Source organism: Delphinus delphis, chromosome 17 (assembly GCF_949987515.2).
Source record: "Delphinus delphis chromosome 17, mDelDel1.2, whole genome shotgun sequence".
NCBI lineage: Eukaryota > Metazoa > Chordata > Mammalia > Artiodactyla > Delphinidae > Delphinus > Delphinus delphis.
In genome coordinates this window covers 32,625,514-32,633,219 of record NC_082699.1, presented here as the reverse complement: position 1 = coordinate 32,633,219, position 7,706 = coordinate 32,625,514, and the positions used below count along the sequence as shown (strand labels likewise).

At 43.6% G+C, this 7,706-nt stretch overlaps 1 pseudogene; it reads left to right on the top strand.

Annotated features, from left to right (window-relative positions):
* Window positions 1–1,276: 1,276 nt before the first annotated feature.
* LOC132413103 (UDP-N-acetylglucosamine--peptide N-acetylglucosaminyltransferase 110 kDa subunit pseudogene) lies at window positions 1,277–4,901 on the top strand (annotated as a pseudogene).
* The last annotated feature ends 2,805 nt before the right edge of the window (window positions 4,902–7,706 follow it).

The following is a 7,706-nucleotide window of genomic DNA, read 5'->3' as shown; positions in this document are numbered from 1 at the left end:
TTCTCATTGCGGTGGCTTCTCTTGTTGCAGAGCACGGGCGCTAGGCACGGAGGCTTCAGTAGTTGTGGCTCGCAGGCTCAATAGTCGTGGCTCACGGGCTCTAGAGTGCAGGTTCCGTAGTTGTGGCACACCGGCTTAGTTGCTCCGTGACATGTGGGATCTTCCCGGACCAGGATTCGAACCCTTGTCCCCTGCATTGGCAGGTGGCTTCTTAACCACTGCGCCATCAGGGAAGCCCCTGGAGTATATTCTTGACAGAAGAAAATTTCCGTTTTGACTAAGCATTGATGAGAACTGAATCTTTGACTTATCTTTCACATGCCTGATGATTGAAATAATTTTCCACAGATTAGCTTCTGGTTTTGTACTTTTCAGTTCTTTTTTTCTTCTTCAAACGCACATGCTTTGCGAGCTGTGAAGTGCAAGACATGGCTATATTGTAAGGTGGTTTTTGTCCTTATGCTTCTGTGTCTTGTGCTAGGTTAAGTCAGTAGAGTAGTCAGTATGAGTACTGGAAGTTATTCCTGTAATGCGATAGTATATAGTCAATTACATATGGCGGTGTCTGAAAATCACATAATAGCCTCACTTAAAACATCTCCTTAGGGCTTCCCTGGTGGCGCAGTGGTTGAGAGTCCACCTGCCGACACAGGGGACACAGGTTCGTGTCCCGGTCCGGGAAGATCCCACATGCCGCGGAGCGGCTATGCCCGTGAGCCATGGCCGCTGAGCCTGTGCGTCCAGAGCCTGTGCTCCACAACGGGAGAGGCCACAACAGTGAGAGGCCCGCGTACCACAGAAAAAAGAAAATCTCCTTAGCCAGATTTCAAAAAAGCCTGTGGCCATTCCAATATGATCCAACATAGCGGAATATGATAGAAGGAAAATTGGCAAAGAAAGAGACGCTGGTCTTACCTGATGGAAGTTAAAATATCTCACTTTTGACAATTTTGCAAAAACTTATAATTCCATGAACTAATTTCTAGGGTTCTTCATAGGACCTAAAAAGGAACCCATAGAGTTGTGGAACAACAATAGAAGCTGCTGTGATGAGAAGCCCAGGCACCGCAACAAAGAGTAGCCCCCGCTCGCCACAACTAGAGAAAGTCTGCACGCAGCATTGAAGACCCAATGCAGCCAAAATAAAAATAAATAAATAAAGATAAATTTAATTTTAAAAAAGTAATACTCAGGTTTGAGGCATGAGAAGTATGATGAGGAGAAATTAGCTAATCCTTTCAGAACTTTTAAAATATCAAACTCAGTCTCTAAGATTTTAGCATTATATACAACATTGGTTACTTATTAGTGGTTTGGGAAGGCCAATTTAAAATTTTCTGATCTTACTGTATTGAAATTCACGGCCCTAATGTTTTCCACATTGACTATATGAATGATGAAGTAAAGTCAATCATGTATTTCCTTTCCAACTGGACAGAAAACAAAATTTTAAAAAGTGTTTGGACTACTGACTTTTGATTTCTTCTAAGGCAAGTGTATAGGTAATTTTTATTCCCTGGTTAGGAGAAAAATGGTGGAAGAGGGCAGGGTTAAGAATTAAGATTTCAAGAGCGTGAGAGGTAGACGGCCAACCAGAGTTCCTAAGGTTCGGTGCCTGGAACTGTTGCTGCCGCTTAAGCCTGCCAAAGCAGTGGTATGGCTGCTGCCCTCGTATTTGCTACCTCTAGAAACATTCTTGCCAGTAGTGGCAGCAGCGGGACTCAATTACCCCCTTTTCTCACTCTCTCCAGAAGCTCCAGATGGCGTCTTCTGTGGGCAACGTGGCCGACAGCACAGAACCAACGAAACGTATGCTTTCCTTCCAAGGGTTAGCTGAGTTGGTACATCGAGAGTATCAGGCAGGAGATTTTGAGGCAGCTGAGAGACACTGCATGCAGCTGTGGAGACAAGAGCCAGACAATACTGGAGTACTTTTATTACTTTCATCTCTACACTTCCAGTGTCGAAGGCTGGACAGATCTGCCCACTTTAGTACTCTGGCAATTAAACAGAACCCTCTTCTGGCAGAAGCCTATTCGAATTTGGGGAATGTGTACAAGGAAAGAGGGCAGTTGCAGGAAGCAATTGAGCATTACCGGCATGCATTGCGTCTCAAACCAGATTTCATCGATGGTTATATTAACCTGGCAGCCGCTTTGGTAGCAGCAGGCGACATGGAAGGGGCAGTACAAGCTTACGTCTCTGCTCTTCAGTGCAATCCTGATTTGTACTGTGTTCACAGTGACCTGGGGAACCTGCTCAAAGCCCTGGGTCGCTTGGAAGGAGCCAAGGCATGTTATTTGAAAGCAATGGAGACGCAACCGAACTTTGCAGTAGCTTGGAGTAATCTTGGCTGTGTTTTCAATGCACAAGGGGAGATTTGGCTTGCAATTCATCACTTTGAAAAGGCTGTCACCCTTGACCCCAATTTTCTGGATGCTTATATCAATTTAGGAAATGTCTTGAAAGAGGCACGGATTTTTGACAGAGCTGTGGCAGCTTACCTTTGTGCCCTAAGCTTGAGCCCAAATCATGCAGTGGTACATGCCAACCTGGCTTGTGTATACTATGAGCAAGGCCTGATGGATCTGGCAGTAGACACCTACAGGCGAGCTACTGAATTGCAACCACATTTCCCTGATGCTTACTGCAACCTAGCCAACGCTCTGGAAGAGAAGGGCAGTGTTGCCGAAGCAGAAGAGTGTTATAATACAGCTCTGCGGCTGTGTCCCACCCATGCAGACTCTCTGAATAACCTAGCCAATATCAAAGGAGACCAGGGAAACTTTGAAGAGGCAGTTCGCTTGTATTGTAAAGCATTAGAAGTCTTCCCAGAGTTTGCTGTTGCCCATTCAAATTTAGCAAGTGTATTGCAGCAGCAGGGAAAACTGCAGGAAGCTCTGATGCATTATAAGGAGGCTGTTCGAATCAGTCCTACCTTTGCTGATGCCTACTGTAACATGGGAGACACTCTAAAGGAGATGCAGGATGTTCAGGGAGCCTTGCAGTGTTATACTCGTGCCATTCAGATTAACCCTGCACTTGCGGATGCCCACAGCAATCTGGCTTCCATCCACAAGTATTCAGGGAATATTCCAGAAGTAATTGCTTCTTATCGCACTGCTCTGAAGCTTGAACCTGATTTTCCTGACGCTTATTGTGATTTGGCTCATTGCCTGCAGATTGTCTGTGATTGGACAGACTATGATGAGCGAATGAAGAAGTTGGTCAGCATTGTGGCTGACCAGCTGGAGAAGAATAGGTTGCCTTCTGTGCAGCCTCATCATAGTATGCTCTATCCTCTTTCTCATGTCTTCAGGAAGGCTATTGCTGAGAGCCATGGGAACCTCTGCTTGGATGAGATCAGTGTCCTTCATAAACCACCGTACGAACATCCAAAAGACTTGAAGCTCAGTGATGGTCGACTGCGTGTAGGATACGTGAGTTCTGACTTTGGGAATCATCCTACTTCTCATCTTATGCAGTCTATTCCAGGCATGCACAATCCTGATAAATTTGAGGTATTCTGTTATGCCCTGAGCCCAGATGATGGCACAAACTTCCGAGCAAAGGTGATGGCAGAAGCCCATCATTTCATTGATCTTTCTCAGATTCCATGCAATGGGAAAGCAGCTGATCGCATCCATCAAGATGGTATACACATCCTTGTAAATATGAATGGTTATACCAGGGGTGCTCGAAATGAACTCTTTGCTCTCAGGCCAGCTCCTATTCAGGCAATGTGACTGGGCTACCCTGGGACCAGTGGCATGCTTTTCATGGATTATATCATCACTGATCAGGAAACTTCACCTGCTGAAGTTGCTGAGCAGTATTCTGAGAAACTGGCTTATATGCCCCATACTTTCTTTATTGGTGATCATGCTAATATGTTCCCTCACCTGAAGAAGAAGGCAGTCATCAATTTTAAGTCCAATGGGCACATTTGTGACAATCGGATTGTGCTGAATGGCATCGACCTCAAAGCATTTCTTGATAGTCTCCCAGATGTGCAGATTGTCAAGATGAAATGTCCTGATGGAGGAGACAACGCAGACAGCAGTAATACGGCTCTTAATATGCCTGTCATTCCTATGAATACTATTGCAGAGGCAGTTATTGAAATGATTAACAGAGGACAAATTCAGATAACAATTAATGGATTCAGTCTTAGCAATGGACTAGCAACTACCCAGATCAACATTAAGGCTGCCGCTGGAGAGGAGGTTCCCCGTACCATTATTGTAACCACACGTTCTCAGTACGGGTTACCGGAAGATGCCATTGTGTACTGTAACTTCAATCAGTTATATAAAATTGACCCATCTACTTTGCAGATGTGGGCAAATATTCTGAAGCGTGTGCCCAATAGTGTACTGTGGCTGTTGCGTTTTCCAGCAGTAGGAGAACCTAATATTCAACAGTATGCACAAAATATGGGCCTTCCCCAGAAGCGTATCATTTTTTCACCTGTTGCTCCTAAAGAGGAACATGTTCGGAGAGGCCAGCTGGCTGATGTCTGCTTGGACACTCCACTCTGTAATGGACACACCACAGGGATGGATGTCCTTTGGTCAGGGACACCCGTGGTGACTATGCCAGGAGAGACTCTTGCTTCCCGAGTTGCAGCTTCCCAGCTCACTTGTTTAGGCTGTCTTGAGCTTATTGCTCAAAATAGACAAGAATATGAAGACATATCTGTGAAACTGGGAACTGATCTAGAATACCTGAAGAAAATTCATGGCAAAGTCTGGAAGCAGAGAACATCTAGCCCTCTGTTCAACACCAAACAATACACAATGGACCTAGAGCGGCTCTATCTACAGATGTGGGAGCATTACGCAGCTGGCAACAAACCTGATCACATGATTAAGCCTGTTGAAGTCACTGAGTCGGCCTAAATAATGACAGTGTGCACAGGAGAATTACCCTGTACCTGAGCCTCAACCTTCTGGGGGAAAGGGAACTACTTTTTCCTTATCTGTACAATACCATGCTGCAGATGGGTGACAGACAATGATAAGAAATAACACAGCCAGACTTGCTTCCTGCATGATCATGATCACGATAGGGAGAGACACAAGAGATGGGAAACTGCTGTTCCACAAGGAGTCTCCATAGAATTTTGCAGCAGCCAGGTGTCTGGAAGGTCTGGAAGGTAAGTCTGGAAGGTCTGATCTCCCTTGGTCTTCCATGGGATGGATGGTTAGTGTGGAAGGGAGATAGAGATTGCCCAGCCGTTTTGTGATTATCATGGATTGATTGAGTCTTCTGAATTAATATTTTTCTTTATATTTTGGGTATTGGAGCTTTTAAAAATGTTTGGTTTCAGGTATTTTTATTCATGTGAAGTGTGTATGATTCTCTTGAGATAAGCTTTTAAGCTAAAATATTCCTTGTTTTAGTTTCTGAACTCTACAGATAAATGGGGACTTTGCTGGTGTAGTCTTTTTATAGGTTTTGTAAACCACTTGAGCCTATATCAGTCATTTTAGTGTCTGACATAATGTTCGGAACTATCAGTGCTTTGTTGGTTTATAGATGATGGCTTAAATTCTTTTCCTGGTCCGTTTCCTTCTTCCCTTCCCCCCACTTTAAAAATTCTCCTGTAACTTGGCTAACAAAAAACCAAGTCTGATTCAAAACCTCCCAGAGTGTTTCTCTTAACCGCATCATCTGGTGCCAAATGAAGATTCTTAGTAGTGATTATTAATTCTGAAGGGCACAGTTGTGGTACTGTCACTGATGATAATAATAATGGATTTTTGGCCTAGAGTTTTGACCTATTTCACCAGTGTTTTACCGTTGACTGCCCCTCTATGCTGCTTCCAAAAGTGATAGTGTGTGTTAAGATTTTTACTTTCATTTCTAATGTTTGTTTGTTTTTTTTAGTGAGTCCTGTTCTACCTTTTTCTTTCAGCAGAAATGAAATCCCAGGTAAGTATAAGTATTCAAATATTTGATCAGTAAGTCACAGTTATCTCCAGTACATTAAATAACTTTCATCAAAAAACATGTTATAGGTAAAAAGCTCTGAAGGACCAGCTATGTATATGATAATTATGTTTCAGACCTTCTAGGGTATTATATATAATAACTTGTCTTCTGGACGTGGTCTTGAAGTCTTTATGGATTCAGTCTCAGTAGTAGCGAACTGCACTGCTACTTGGTTTGGAGTACAAATTAGACTTTAGCCCTCCTGGAGGTTGAGTTTTTGGTATTGAAAACCATAGGAATGAAATTATTGTATTTCAACAAAGGATCGAGGGCTTGAGGCTTAAACAAGGCAACATACGTGTGGGAAGCAGTCAGCCTTGAGGGCAGGTAAGGACATGCCAGGCATGCGGCCGCTGCTCGAAGGGACTGTCCCTACTTGTTCCCCTCCTTGTTCCATTCCATGGGAGATAAATCACCAGAGCCCAGAGATCAGAAAGAATGTAAAATGAGACAAGCAAAGCTGTCTCCCCCCTGCACATGCAGGTTATTTTTGATGCTTCTGGGTTTATGGGTTTCCTCCCAGGGAAGTTAACCTTGAGCCGAGACAGTCTGTAGATAATGTAAACCACCATCTGGCAACCTTCCGATTTCTAGTCTATATAATCTGCAACTGTAGCATAATAAAATTTGCCTTGCAACCATCAGTTGTCTTGGTCCTTCTGACCCCATCCGTCGGTGCTACTTCAGTTCCTTACCCCTTCCCTTCTGACCCTGGGCGGTGAGATCCTCTTTCTCCGGCTGGTCCGCGGCAAGTGGCACTCGAACAGGGACCTGAAGCGTGAAGGCAATTAAAAGAAAAAGAAAGTGCAGGTAAGAGAACCCTTATGCAAAATATGTGTGGCCACCAGTAAAAGTGAAACGAACAGAGGCATAAGGCAATAGTCAGAAGTAAAATAAGATGGGGCAAAAGGGCTCAAAGATGTATGAATTATTTGCTCAGGTTTTACTTTTGATGCTTAGAGCTCGGGGTAATAAAGTTTCTGAACTTTATTGTTGACTGAATTTTTACAGCATATCCATGGTGTATCTCCCTGGTTTCCTGATGGCGGCTCTGTTGACATAGAAATCTGGCAGAAAGTTGGAGAAGATTTAAAAAATTATTACGAGTCTCGAGGGCCTACTCATACTCCTGTTGTTACATATAGTTTGTGGAATCTGATAAAAATATGTTTAGATTCTTCTCATGATAGTGTTGATTTGAATGTAAAGTCAGAAAAACATAAGCCTCTGACAGAAGGAGAGACTGTATTATCAACTACTGTGTCGCCACTTCCTAAACCGAAAGAGCTAATTAATTTAAATATTTTAGATGAAGAGGAACATTTTGACTTAACAGATGAGGCTTGTAAACATAAAAGAGAGAAATATCCTGAGGATGATTTTCTAATGGCTGTGATAGGTAAGTCAGTGAAAAAGCTGCAGGTTAATAAGGACTGTCTTCCTCAAAAACCTACGTCTGTAAAAATGCTCAGTCCCTTGCAGCGCGCTGTACAAGGAGCAATAAAACGAGGAGAAGATCCTATTTTCTGTTGTCCCGTCATAGAAAAACCTGATCCTAATAATCCTGAACAAGCTACTAGGGGGCATCAGGCTCTCCCTTTGAAAGTTTTGAAAGATTGAAAATCTGCCTGTGCTCAATACGGGCCCACTGCTCCTTTTACTACTGCTATGGTTGACAGGAGAAGCTCTTCCCCCCGCTGATTGGAAGT